This window comes from Bos indicus x Bos taurus, chromosome 14 (genome assembly GCF_003369695.1).
Source record: "Bos indicus x Bos taurus breed Angus x Brahman F1 hybrid chromosome 14, Bos_hybrid_MaternalHap_v2.0, whole genome shotgun sequence".
NCBI lineage: Eukaryota > Metazoa > Chordata > Mammalia > Artiodactyla > Bovidae > Bos > Bos indicus x Bos taurus.
This window is the reverse complement of record NC_040089.1, coordinates 1,831,596-1,845,174: the sequence shown is the minus strand read 5'-3', so window position 1 is coordinate 1,845,174 and position 13,579 is coordinate 1,831,596.

The following is a 13,579-nucleotide window of genomic DNA, read 5'->3' as shown; positions in this document are numbered from 1 at the left end:
CCCATTCAAGGCCCTTCCTGGGCCACCATCATCCACCATAACATCCAAGTGCCTTCAGGACGCCAACCCAAGCCCACAGCACCAACTCTCCAGGTGCGCCTCTCACCCGTGCCCGGTCGGTCCCCACCCTTCAAGGCTGGCCCTGCCACAGAGTTGCCGCTCCAAGCTGCCCGGCCCGGGGCTTGCTCTTTCACAGCACTGGAGCCTGAGCTCCTGGCTACGGGTCCAATGCTCGTCTCTCTCTCTCTCTCTGCTGACTGCCCAGGTCCCCAGGGCTGGAGGCTCTGCTGTCTGTCCCTTTCCCTGGGGTCCCCACGACTCCTCAAGCTCTAAAAGTCTCTCTCTCAGCCCAGATCCCTGACTGTCCCTTCTCCCTCTCAGATACCTGCCCCCTGGCCGAGCTGTGGGCTCTGAAAACAGGTGGACAAGGGGGCTTGAAGGGTATGGCTGGGGACTTCTCCCTGCAGCCAGCAGGCCCTTTGCGCCTTTACCCTTGAGAGTGTCCGGCACGAGAACAGACGGCATCTCTGGCCCTCAGAGGTGATGGAGGCCGAGAGAAAGGGAATCCAGGCTGGACCACAGTGGCTGCTTCCCCAGCCTTGACTGCAGGGAGCGCCCAGGGTACGAGGGGTGGGATGCGGGTCTTGGACCTCCGCAGGCAGTACAGGGCGACTGGGTGGCGTTACCCTGGTGTTGACAGCGGAGCAGACCACCGAGGCAGGCTTCTCCCTCGTTTCCATCCAGGTGGGTGGTGATCAAGGCAGGCATACCAGCTGAGTGGGGGTCCAGCATGGGGACACACGCCCAGGCCTCTGCAGTGCCGGCTGGGCACAGGAATGGTGGTCCCTGCGGTGAGATCAGGGAGGACCAAGCCCAGCCCAACCATGACCCCCTGTGTCCCTGTGTCCTAAGCCACGTCGGCATTTCCACACATTCTCGCTTGGGGGCACCACCACCACGGGGGGCAGAGCAGAGTCTCCCGGCTGGGGAGCACACCCACATTGCCTTTATGGTTTCATGAGCCCCCCTCCCCCTGCCCCTGCCTGGGACTCCCCCACCAGTCCTCCAGGTGAGTTCCTAAGCCCCTCCTCCCTCCATGTCTTGACAGATCCAGGGAGGACTTGCCATCCAAGAGCAGTGGCTGCCTGGAGGTGAAGGGGGCGTGCCCTGATAAAGCACAGTGGCGTGGCTTGCGCACTGCACGAGCCCCTTGGGTTCAGCACTTTCCGGCCGTTAGTTCATGTCCTTCATCCGTCCACCCTCTCAACTTTCCATGCATCTGCCCACTCACCCACCCATCAAATCCTTCCATCCATCATCCATCCATCCATCCACTCACCAAACAAATATTCACAAAAGGTCTTGACCCAAGCACAGGGGCAGCAGAGACTGAAGCCAGAGAAACCCCTGTCCCCTCCAGGAGTGGGCATCGGGAGAGGGGAGACGACAATGTCCAACCTCCACCCAGCTTGTCACCCCTGTTTCTATGATGGGAAAACTGAGGCCCAGAGCCTTCAGAGAAAGGAAACATCCTGTTTCCTTGGCACCATAACCAGGAAGCAAGAGGGGCGGTGCCAACATGCCCCAAGTGGAGGGGATCTGGGGTCCATCCCAGGCCTGCCCCACCTCCCCAGAGCCTTGGCTCTCTGCCCCTCGGCCCTGGGTGCCCACCAAGTGGGTGGGCAGCACTGACGGCAGGAGGCCTCGGGCACGTTGACTGTACTTGGCGATCACTGCAGTATTTATAGGGCTCGACGGGGATAAAAATAAAGTGAGGGGGCGCTGCGGGAGTCACCGCGGCACTGTGGGCCCTGCCTCTCCTGCCAGGAGTCCAGTTGGGCTGGGCGCAGAGGGGAGGGGCAGCAGCGTGTGGGCCCCGGACAGAGCGTGGACTTGCCGGCGGACGTCACGCAGCTGGTGCCCAGCTCAAAGCGGGATCCCCACAACCGCCGCCCCCCTGCTTCTCCTACCCAGGCCTCCCAACAGCCAAGGACGGGATCCCTAGACTGTCCAGCAAGGCGGGGCTCAGACCAGGCTCAGGGCCGCACCTACGCCTGAGGCTGGGTCTCCGCCTGGCCCGGAGGCAGGAGGTCCCCCCTGGGGCTGAAGCCCTGAGTGGAAGCGATGCTCAGGTCCCGTCTGGGAACCTGGAGGCCTGGGAACGTGTCCTCGTCCGGCATCCAGGTCTGGACCCCGTCCGAGTCACTCCCCTGTGAGCCCCTACAGGCAGCAGGGTGGTTCCATGCGGAGGAGGCACCTGCAGCCCTGCACCGTCTAAGGCCCCCACCCCTGGCCTCCAGCCATGAAGCTTCCCCTCCAGCTCCATCCCACCCTCTATTGTTTTTAATTCATGTATTTTAATTGGAAGCTAATGACTTTACAATATTGTAGTGGTTTTTGCCATACACTGACATGAATCAGCCATGGGTGTACATGCGTCCCCCATCCTGAACCCCCCCTCCTGCCTCCCTCCCCATGATCTACTTTTGCTTCGAGCTCTGCTGCTGAAATCCAGCTCCAAGAAGTCACCGCGTTGGGAGGAGCAGGGTCAGCGGTGAGCAGGCCTGGCCCCTGCCCCGGACCTGGGGCTCGCGGTGGCTTCGGGGGTGGGGGGGCAGGCACCCCTTTCTCCTTCAGGCCAGGCACGAGCTCCCCAGCACTGCTGCCAGCCACCACCAGCCCGGGACGAAGGCGCCTAGCGCAGCCTCTCCCCCACCCACCCCAGGAGCTGCTCCGGTCCACTCTCCACAGTGAACTGCCAGCAGGCCAGTCTCTCAGGACCCAGGGACAGGACTCTGGCTGTGGGCCACCACCTCCCTGCCCCCCACCCCGGACTGGGTCGGGGTCTCACCGGTGACAGCTCACCCCACTCCTGAGTCGCACAGGAGTGCAACTCAGGAGTAGGTACCCACACTGCCGTCAGCAGCGGCCGTGGCATGCACTCCCCCACCACTGTCTTGCTGCCACCGTGGGAGCATGGACACCTCCCGTCCCCGCTGTCACAGCTGTGCGTGGTGGCCACGTCCCCTCCGCAGGGCAGGCGTCAACACTCAGCCCCACGGTGGCCCCATCCACCCTCACCGCTCCCCCACCCTGGGGAGGCCCACCAGCTCTCAGTCCCAAGAATGCTGTTTGCCTAACAGAGGCTGGTTCTTCCGTCCATTTAGTGACAGAAGAGGATGAGAACTTTGGAACCAATGTCTCCGGGCAGCTTTCCTGGTGGTCCAGTGGTTAAGAATCTGCCTGCCAGTGCCGGGGACACAGGTTCGATCCCTGGTCCAAGAAGATCCCACGGGCCTTGGGGTGATGAAGCCGATGTGCCACAGCTACTGAGCCCATGCTCTAGAGCCTGAGAGCTTCAACTACAGAGCGTGCACGCCGAGAGCCCATGCCCCACAGCAAGAGAAACCACCGCTGTGAGAAGCCTGTGAACCTCAGTGAGGAGTATATACCCCGCTTGCTGCAACTAGAAAAAGCCCACATGCAGCAACAAACACCAGCACAGCCAAAAATAAATAAGCCTCTAAAAAGAAGTCTAAAGGCTCAGAGGGCCAGCATCTCATAGGAAGATAAAGGCTTTTCTCAAGAGTCAAAGAGGGAAGGTTGCTGTTAGGCAGTGTGGGGAGGGTCCACACATCTTCAGAAGGTCAGAGGACGATGCTCCTGCCACCCACCCTTCCTGAATTCTGGGTGACTCGGCCGAGTGGTCAGTGATGGCTTTGGACCGTGCCTGCCCCATCACGTGGCCCGGTTACCTTCACCCTGGCCTTCTGCATGTGGGGTGATGCTTCGCTTGGCAGGTCAAGCCTAGACCCTCCCTCATGTCCCAGATGGAGGGTCTGTGACTCCCCCATGTTGGAAACACAGATAATTAAATGGGGGGACCCATCCCCTCTTACCTTCTCCCATTTGAAGATAGGTGGCGCCCCAGTCGGCCTCCCAGATGGCGCTGGTGATAAAGAACCCACCTGCCAGTGCAGGAGATGTGAGAGACGTGGGTTTGATCCCCGGGTCAGGAAGATCCCCTGGAGAAGGGCCTGGCAACTGACTCCAGTATACTTGCCTGGAGAATCCCATGAACAGAGGGGCCTGGTGGGCCACAGTCGATAGGGTCACAAAGAGTCGGACACGACTGAAGCGACTGAGCGCACGTGCACAGACACCCTGGTGGTTGAGGCCGTAGGGCGGGGAGATTGGTGTCAGTCTCTGGGGTTCGGTTCTAGGTAGGACGGTGCAGGCACACACACCCCCTCACGGAACGTGGCTATGAAACCTGGACAGATCACACAGAGCAGCTGCGTGAGGACTCTGGCGAGTGAAGGCAAGCAGGTGCCTGGGAAGAAAACTGGACTTTGAAGCACCCTCAACTCACTGGCGGCTTCTCCCCTTTGTCCCTCGGGTCCTGCAGCTTAGACTCAAGGCAGGCTGAAGTCTGAAATAGGCATCAGAGCCACCAGAAGAGTTCAGAGAAAATCCCTCCAGTTATGGCTCAAGGAAGAGGGTGGAGAGATGCCCAGCTTATTTTTCTTTTCTCTGTCATCACCCAGCCCCCAGGCAGTCCTCACAGTGGCCAGCTTGGCTTTAGCTGGCGACAGCAGTGGGCCCGCGGGCGTTCAGTGTACCAGTGGAGGGGAGATGCCCTCTCCAACTAGAAGCTGTGCGCTCAAGAATGCCAGTTCTTTCTCACCTTTTTTTCCATCACCCCCTCCTCACTCCACATGGTCCTGGATATGGACACAGCCCTAGGAAGTACACAGCAGAGCATTCTAATGAAAACCCCTCCCTTTGGCCAAAGACCAAAAGGAAGGCATCCCAGGAAATGAAGGATCAGAGAACACAGAGAAGGGGTGTGGGAAAGTGACCCTTACGTGTGTGTGATTGCCAAGGGTCAAGCTAAGCGGGTGTGGACGATGAATGGTGTGCCAAAAATCTAAGAAACGAGCTACAGGGTAGACACTACCCAAGCCCAGAACGACCGCCGGACGCTCACACAGGATGGATCTGAAGAGCAACAAAAGGCTCTAACCTCTGACCTGACGCAGGAATCCCAGCCCCTGAAGACTGGTCAGAGCCTGAACGCGACTGGTTAGATTGTCTGCTCCAGCCTAAGTATCTACATCTCCATGGGACTCAGACAACATCCAGAGCCTATAAAGTAGTATTCAAGATTTCTAGGATGCAATCCAAAACAATTTGGCATACAAAACAGGAAAATCACAACTTGTGTTTTGCATGGAACAAAACAATAAACAGGAGCCAACTTGAGATAACACAGATGTTAGGATTACCAAACAAAAATTTAAAAGCAGCCGTTATAAAAATGTTCCAATAAGTATGGGCAAACACTCTTGAAATAAAAAATATAGAAACCTCAGGAAATAAAGACAAGAGGAAGAAACAAACGGAAACATGACAGCTGAAAAATACGTAAGCAAGGTGAAAAGCACCGAGGGGTGGAGTCCCAGAGAAGAAGGCGAAAACAGAGGAAATCACTAGTGGACGTGAACACAGGCCAAGTCAGAGTCTCTGGTACGAGCAGGAGGAGAGCTGAGATTAAGAGAAGAAAAACATAGCCTCTGGGACCAGAGGGATACTATCAGAAGGTCTAATATTCCCAGACTCGGGATCTCAGAGAGAGACAAGAAAGTGTGACGCAGAAAAAATATTTGAAGAAAAAATGGCTGAAGATTAGTTAAAATACATAATCCTACAGGCTCAAGATCAGTGAACTGAAGAAATTCATTGTCAGATGCATCAAGATCAAACTGCTAAAAACTAAAGACAAAGAATTAACTCATGAAAGTGCAAAGAAAAATAACGAATTATTTGTAAGGGGAAAATTATCCAAATGACTTTGACTGTCTCATCAGCAACCACGGAGGCAGACAGAAGGGCCACCCTTGTTTGCCAAGTGCGGTTCAGACTTCTATGTCCAGCAAAATACCTTTCGGGAAGGAAGGTGAAATGATGACATTCCCAGATGAAGGACCTCTCTCTCTGTGCCAATTTTGCAACTTCCTGTGAGTCTATCGGGCTTCCCTGGTGGCTCAGTAGTAAAAAACCCGCCTGCAATTCAGGGGATGTGGATTTGATCCCTGGGTCGGGAAGATTCCCTGGGGGAGGGCCACTCCAGTATTCTTGCCTGGAGAATGCCATGGACAGAGGAGCCTGGTGGGCTACAGTCCATGGGGTCGCAAAGAGTCAGACACAACCAATGACAACAAATGTCTGGGGCGAGGGCCTCAGAGCTGGGACGGCCGGGCCCCGGGGGCAGTCTGGGTGGGACAGCAGCTCGAGGGCCGTCCCTGCCGTGGCGCTGAGACAGACCGCCCCCGGCCAGCGGGGCCCGGCCCTCCACACTCATCTGTGGCTCCCCGGCTCCCCCTTTCTGCCTCCTCCCCCTTGGTGTCCCGTCTTCCCCACCTTGACACTCTGAATGCAGCGGGGCCCTGCCCCATTACAGTGGAAATAAGAGATGGAGAATGGCACTTATTGGGCACCTACTGTGTGTGGGTCCCTGCTGGTCGCTGACACACCACACCCGTGAGGGGGACACCTTAGCCCCACTTCACAGATGAGGTATCTGAGGCCCAGTTGGAGGTGGCAGTGGGCACAGGAAGGGCTGGGATTTGAACCCAAGGCCGCCTGAAGCCAAGGGCCCCCCTCCCACGCCACAGCTGGTCTTGCCTCTGCTTCTGCTTTGCCCTCTGGTCGCTCTGCGCCGGCTGTCCACCACCAAAGGGGAGGGGCAAGGGGGCAGCAGCGATGCTGGGCGGGCCTGGAAACCACGCAGGGACTCCTTTCAGTTCAGGGTGGCTGGGGCTGGGGCACCCAAAGACCTCTGAGTGGGATCCCGGCCCAGGCGCCTGGCTGCCAATGACTACTCACGCCGTCAAACTGGGTTGTGCTAAAAACTGCCTCCCGCTGCAGGAGAGGACTTGTTAATTAATTAAATGACACTTTGGCTCCCTGCATGGCCAGTGAGTGAGAACGGCCCCCGTGGTTCGAGGATCTGGGGCGAGGCAGGAGGGCAGGAGGCGGGCGGCTCGGGTGGCCGGTCAGGCCGCTGGGGGCTCGCTGGGCAGAGGCCAGGCCCTTCTGCAGGCCTCGTAGCCACACGCAGCCCTCGGAGGCCGGGCGGGCACAGGCACAGTGGGGGTGCAGGGGTGGCAGCACCACGCTGCACACCATGCCCGGCCCCTCCTCTGAGGCAGGCCAGCCCATCTCCTCATCTGGATGGTCCACCTCTGAGTGGCTGTTCCCGGTGGGTGGTCTGCCCCATGCCCGTCCATGGGGGTCTTCCCTGTCTTGGCCCACGCTGCCTCCTCCCTGCCCAGAGTGGGCGTATGTCTGACCATCTCTGTGTCCCCCGTCACCTCTGACCTGGGTCTGAGGCTTATGCCCCCAGTGATCTATGGATGACCAAGGGAGGTCACCCCTGGGCCACGGCTCCCACGGGGGGTACGGCTCCGCTTGCCAATGGGTGCCAAGTTCTGGCTGAGGGCTCGGCCCAGGCGTGAGGGCAGGCCCTGTGCTGGGATCACCTCAGCACTCCTGTAGCCCCCGGGCCCAGGCCCTCATCACCCAGTGCCCCTCCTTCCTCGGAACAGAGCCCTGGGTCTGCAGGGGGTGAGTAGCTGCCAGAATAAAGACTTCACTGTGGGGCAGCCCAAGTCTACTTTCTGACCAACAGGATTCATAGGAAGTGATGAATGGGAAGCACCTGTAAAGAGCAGAGCAGACCTCTATTCTCTGCTTTGCCTTCCTACTAGCCAGAAGACAGACGCAACAGCTGGAGCTCAAGCAGTTACCTTGCACCATGAGGTACAAGATGTGTGATGAGGAAGACTGTGTGGGGTGCAGGTGAGGATATGGATGCTGATTCACCCTGCTCTGTGAAGAGGGCCATTATGAAGGTAAAGTCAAGGCGTGAGGATAAGGCAAAACAAGGAGATTTCAGAGAAGCCGAGCTGGAACCTTGATCACAGTTTGCCTGAAACCCATGTTGTCTTCATTTACAGGGGTCAATCCATTCCCTTTATGGTTTAAGCCAGCTGAGATGGATTTCTGTTACTGTCCACTGAAACCTTCCCAATAGATACTGTGGGGGGAGACAAGTGCTGTGAGAGAGGCGTGCGGTTCAGTTGCCCTGTGTGGGCAGGGTCCTGAGGAGGGAAAGGAGGCTGGGGCACTCAGGGCAGGCTTCCTGGAGGAGGAGGAGCACTTCTGGGCAGTGGGGCGAGGGCGTGGGGGCTGGGCATGGGGTGAGCAGCCCTTCAGACGGGGGCAGAACTGGTGTCTCCTGGTTGCCAAGCCCAGGACGCTGCCAGTCTCCATTCGGCCCAATTTAAATTTCGCAGATAGCACCTCACACTTTCCCTGGAGCTGTGAAAAGCACAGCATGACCTTTATACAATCCGGGCAGCTTTATTCCTCAGGCCCCCCAGATTCTCCAGGGCAGACAGGCTTGCCACTCCCCCCTCCTCCGGCCACACGTACATGCCAGGCGGGCGCGCACACACATGACAAAGCCACGCACCTGTGCTCTCATGCCCGTGGGGTCTCCACAGGTGTCCTGTGCTAGTGTTCACGCTCACACACATGAGTGCCCTCGTGTGTGACCTGTGCGCACACTGGTGCGCCATACCCATGGCCAAGCCCCCGTGTGCATACTTGTGTCCTTGTGGGTGTACACACTGACACAGGTGTGGTGCGTGTGTGCAGCACGGGCTCTGTGCACACATACACACACACACACCAGCATACACACACGCATCTCAGCGCCTGCGGGGGTCCCAGGAGCTCAGCACCTCCCCTCACTCTTGGTCAGGTGGTTCCAGGCCCTGCTGGCTGTGCCAAGAGGTGGGGGTGCCGCATTTTAGGGGGTCATGGGGGGTGAAGGTGAGGAACCATCCCCCACCCTCAGATCAGCGCTTGGGCTCCAAGGGCAGGGAGGGGCCAGGGCAGGGAGAAGTCCTGGGTCTTTTCTCCTTGTATTGGTTGGAAAATAGCCTTCCCCACCTTCTCAGGGCCTGGGGAGCTGAAGATCTTCACGCATCTAAATCTGGGGCCGGCAGGTCGCGGGCGCCATGGGCACAAAGGAGGCCAGCCCAGGAGGGACAAGTTCCACAGCCCTGGCCCCGTTTGTGACCCACATCGCCTGCCAGGGCACTCGGGGCACTGCCAGAGTGAACGCTGCAGTGAGGTTCCAGGGGTGGGGGTGAGTGGGGTATGCTGAGACTGGACTGCCTACACAACACACACACACGCACACACACACACACGCCCTGGCCCGCTGGCCTTGTAGACACCCCCAGGCAGGCCCCCTAAACCCTCTCCCTTCCCTCACCTGATCCAAGAAGCTGGGCTCCGGCCCGTCCTGGGCAGGAGCCAGACTCCATAGCCCCTCGTGCCAGGCCCCGGGTGACCCCAGCACGGAGCCTCTGCTTCATCACCCACACTGCCCTCTGACCACCAGGGGCACCAGGGCCCTGCCCCGCCTGCCACGTTCCATCCCACCCCCAGCTTCGGGGAAGAATCTGACTACAGAAACGGGAGGTCAAGGAACACGGACGGCAGCAAAGTGAAGTGACTGGCCCCAGGCCTCAGGAGCTCGAAGGGTTGGAGCTGGCGTTTGGGGCCGCCTGCCCGCAGACGCACACGCAGGGCTCCCATCCCAGGATGCTGGCGTCCCTGGCCCCTGAGTCCACCAGTCCTCACCGCCAGCCACCTGCACCACCCGTCTCCTTGGTGCCATGCCCTCCCCCTGGTAACCAGTGGCCCGCTCTGCCAGCCCAGCACCCAGCTGTCTGTGGGGCCACATGCCTCCCGGGACCGGAGCTTTCCCCCGGGATTCAGGTCCTCCAGCACACGGCCTCTGATCGAAGCCGCTGGGCCCTGCTCCGGCATCAGGTGCGCCTCACCGGGACCTCTGGGCTCCCGCTCGTCCCGCCTGGTGCCCGACCTCGTTCGGGCCCGACTGACCCCTACCCAGGCCAGCTCAGCTGGCCGCCCATCCCCTCTTCGGACGGAGCAGTACCCAACCCTCTTGGCTGCCTGTTTATTTCTTCCCTCTTTGCGTCTCACTCCTTTTTCTCCCTCTGAATTGGCGCGGAGTGGGGAATTCACCCTCCCGGTTCCCAGCCCAGTACACGCGCCTCTCTGCGGCCTTAATTATCTAATTTGTAATATTTCATCTCCCCTCCCTTTCATCTCCCTCCAAACACCCCGACCGGTTAAAATAAATATGTATTTTTAATTCTGAGGCGCCTCATTTAATCTGGCGGCAACGTTCCGCCACTCGCTGGTATGCATCTCCGGCTGAGTCACACTCCAGCCAACCAGGCACACGGGCCCCCCTGCCCACCCCACCAGGGGGCTGCATGGAGAGAGGGCTTGGGGCCGTGTGCCCGGGAGGCAGGCCCAAGACAGGCCGGCAGCGTGCTGGCCCAGAGGTGGCCCTTCCCGGGGAGGCCACAGGACACCACGAGGAATCCCAAGGCAGCTCCTGGCCATGAGCACGGCCCCAGAAAGCCAGCCTGGGGCGTCCAGAGTCACTCCCCTGCCTCCTCCCGGGGCCTGGCCAGGCGCACGGGGAGGGCCTGTTGACTGGTGGGGAGAGGCGCCCTGGCTGGAAGCGTCTGCCCCTTCCCCTCTGTGGGTGTCTCCGGCTGCTTCTCCCTTTCACTGGGCTAGGTCAGCAGGTGGACCTCACCCGGGGTGGCTGCTCTCAGACCACGCGGAGGTCATGGCCACCCCCCCTGGAGACCCCCATCCCTGCCCCGGCCTCGTCTGCCGCTCTCCTCTCCCCACCCATCGAGTTCCACGCGTCAAGCTTGACAGGGGAGGGGTGGCACCTGGCCTGGCACCTGGCCTGCCTGCAGCAAGGGTGCCCAGGAAGACAGGAAGCCAGAGCCCCAGCCCTGCACCCCGTGGCCAGGCCCGGCTCTGACAGGGCTGGAGGGCTCATCCAGGGGCACCCGGACCCCTACTCTCCCAAAGGCCTATTGGCACACGCTGCCTCTAAGCTGTTGGCCTGAAGGTGATTTAACGTCCTTAAGTCAGTGGGCATCTTGGCTCCTAAGTGAAGTCTTCCTGGCTAGTTGGTTTGTTCATTCACTCAATCATTCACTGGGTCATTCGTCCACAGAGAGCCTGGCTGACAAGGAAGGAGGGCCCCAGGGATTCAGGAATGAGCCGTGTTGGAAGACGGGGTCTGAACCAGGAAGGCTGCGAGCTCAGGGCTGAGGCAGTGGGCGTGAGACAAGCCCCCACCCCGGGTCTCTCTCAGGCCCCAGAGCTGCCGCTCCCACCGGTGCTCAGAGCAGGAGCCGAATCCAGGTTACACCCAGACCCGGGCCCGGCCCCCTGCCTTCCTGCCGCTCTCAGGGGCTGGCAGGCAGCAGGTGTGAGTCTCTCCAGGTCTACTCCACTGACCTGCTCCAGCTGACCTTTCCCTTCTCCCTTTCCACTCAGCTTCCTAGGTCAACAGGGTCACCTGAAGGACCGGGAAAGACGAATGTAAACCACAGGAGATGCCCATCTGTGCCCCTAGGCAGGACCTGCGCCAAGGACAGGAGAGGTGACAGCCAGCGCCCCTCGGGTGCTGGACAGGTCAAGCTTCCAGGGCTGGACAGGTCAAGCTTCATGTGCTCTTTGATGCAGACCTTGTCTTCCTGGATACACGCCCTGGAGAAAACCCACCCCATGACCCCCAGGGGTCACCAGCAGAGAAAGCAGCCGGGCACTGCTGGAAGCCCGTCCACGCAGCCACATCTGGACAAAGAGAAGCTCTGGGAATGTGGTCGGGACAGAGGACAGGTGAAAAGCCCAAGGCCTGGTCCAGGGTGGAGCACCTCACAGCGGGGAGGACGAGGAACCATCACTTGCGTTAACCCTGCAGACAGAGTCGAGCTGATAGCTGAAAGGAGTTTAGCCTGGGACCACCACCCGTGTCACCACGCACATGACGGGCATGGTTTGGATCAGTGTATGCAGCCTGGAGACGTAAGGGAAGACGCAGAGGCGTGATCGAGTCCAACACGGGCAGAAGAGGGCGTGCTGGGAGAGCCACAGAGAACTCGCCCACGTTGGTGAGGCTTTCTCCCCCTAAAGCCAGAAAGATCTCAGGAAAAACACTGAGCTCTGCTGAAGCTGGGTCCTGGGCTGGGGTCCCCAGTCCGTGTTGCCCCCATACTTGTCAGCATACTTACATGACGTTACTTAAGATATATATGTTTTAAAAGAGAAACGGCGTCCATTACCTCTGCAGCATGATGTGGAATGCTGACAACTCAGCAGTCCTGGAGGCTCGCGTGGGCACAGTGTCCCCCAGAGGGAGCAGGGGTGCAGGAGACCCTTGCGGCACCTTGACCATCAAGGGTGGCCACCACAGAGTGGGGCCCCTCTTGGACCCCCTGCACATGACTTGGCTGGCTGGTTCCCAAGGCCGCCATTCTACATCTGAGCCCCTCTTCAGCGTTCAGGGAAGAACGCTGCCCAGGGGCTGTGGTTCCCCCTTTCTCTCTCCCTGAAGCACTGAGCCCACCAGCTCCCAGGGACACTCAAGTTGGTTGATTCTCAAAGGCTCCTTTGCAGCCTCAGCTCCCTCCCTGGGAAAGTATGAGCCCAGCTGGTGACACCCGTCAGGAGGGGCAGTACCCTGTGCGAGCCGGGGTGCATTGAAGACATCCACACCAGGCAGACCCATTCTCTACACCATCAGAATCACCACTGTCCTTACCACACCATCACCACCACCACCACCATCACCACCACTAGCAGAGCCATCACCACCGCCATCTCGACCACGACCACCACCGTTATCAGCACCACTACCTCCCCCACCACCACCACCTCCCCCACTACCACCATCTCCCCCAGCACCACCATCTCCCACAGCACCATCTCCCCCAGCGCAACCATCTCCCCCAGTGCAACCAACTCCCCACCCACCACCATCTCCCCCTGCGCAACCAACTCCCCACCCACCACCATCTTCCCCTGCGCAACCAACTCCCCACCCACCACCATCTCCCCCCCAACCATCTCCCCCAGCACCACCATTTCCCCCACCACCACCATCTCCACCACCATCACCATCTCCACCGTCTCCACCACCAGCACCATCTCCACCACCAGCACCGTCTCCACCACCAGCACCATCTCCACCATCTCTATCATCATCACCAGCAGCACCATCACCACCACTCCCCTCTTGTATTAGCCTCTGGGTAGAGGGCCCTGCCAGTCAGGGCAGGCAGTTGGGAAGAGCTGGAGGAGGCGCAGGCCTGAGGTCCTGCCACGGTCTTTGCGTGTCGCGTGACCTCGCACAGCTGGCTTGCCATCTCTGAGCCTCAGTTTCCCCACCTTTAAGAGTAGGATTATGCTCCCTGACCTGTCTGTTTTTCCATGTTGCTTTGAGAGTGAAATAAATTGAACTATCTGAAGGTGTTATGTAAATTTTGAAGTGCTGAGCAACTGTTATTCTTTCTTCTCAGTATATAAAGACCATTTCCCTCTCTTGGCCCCCCTCCCAGCAACCACATACTTGCCGGGTCTTGGGAGTGCTGCAGTTCCA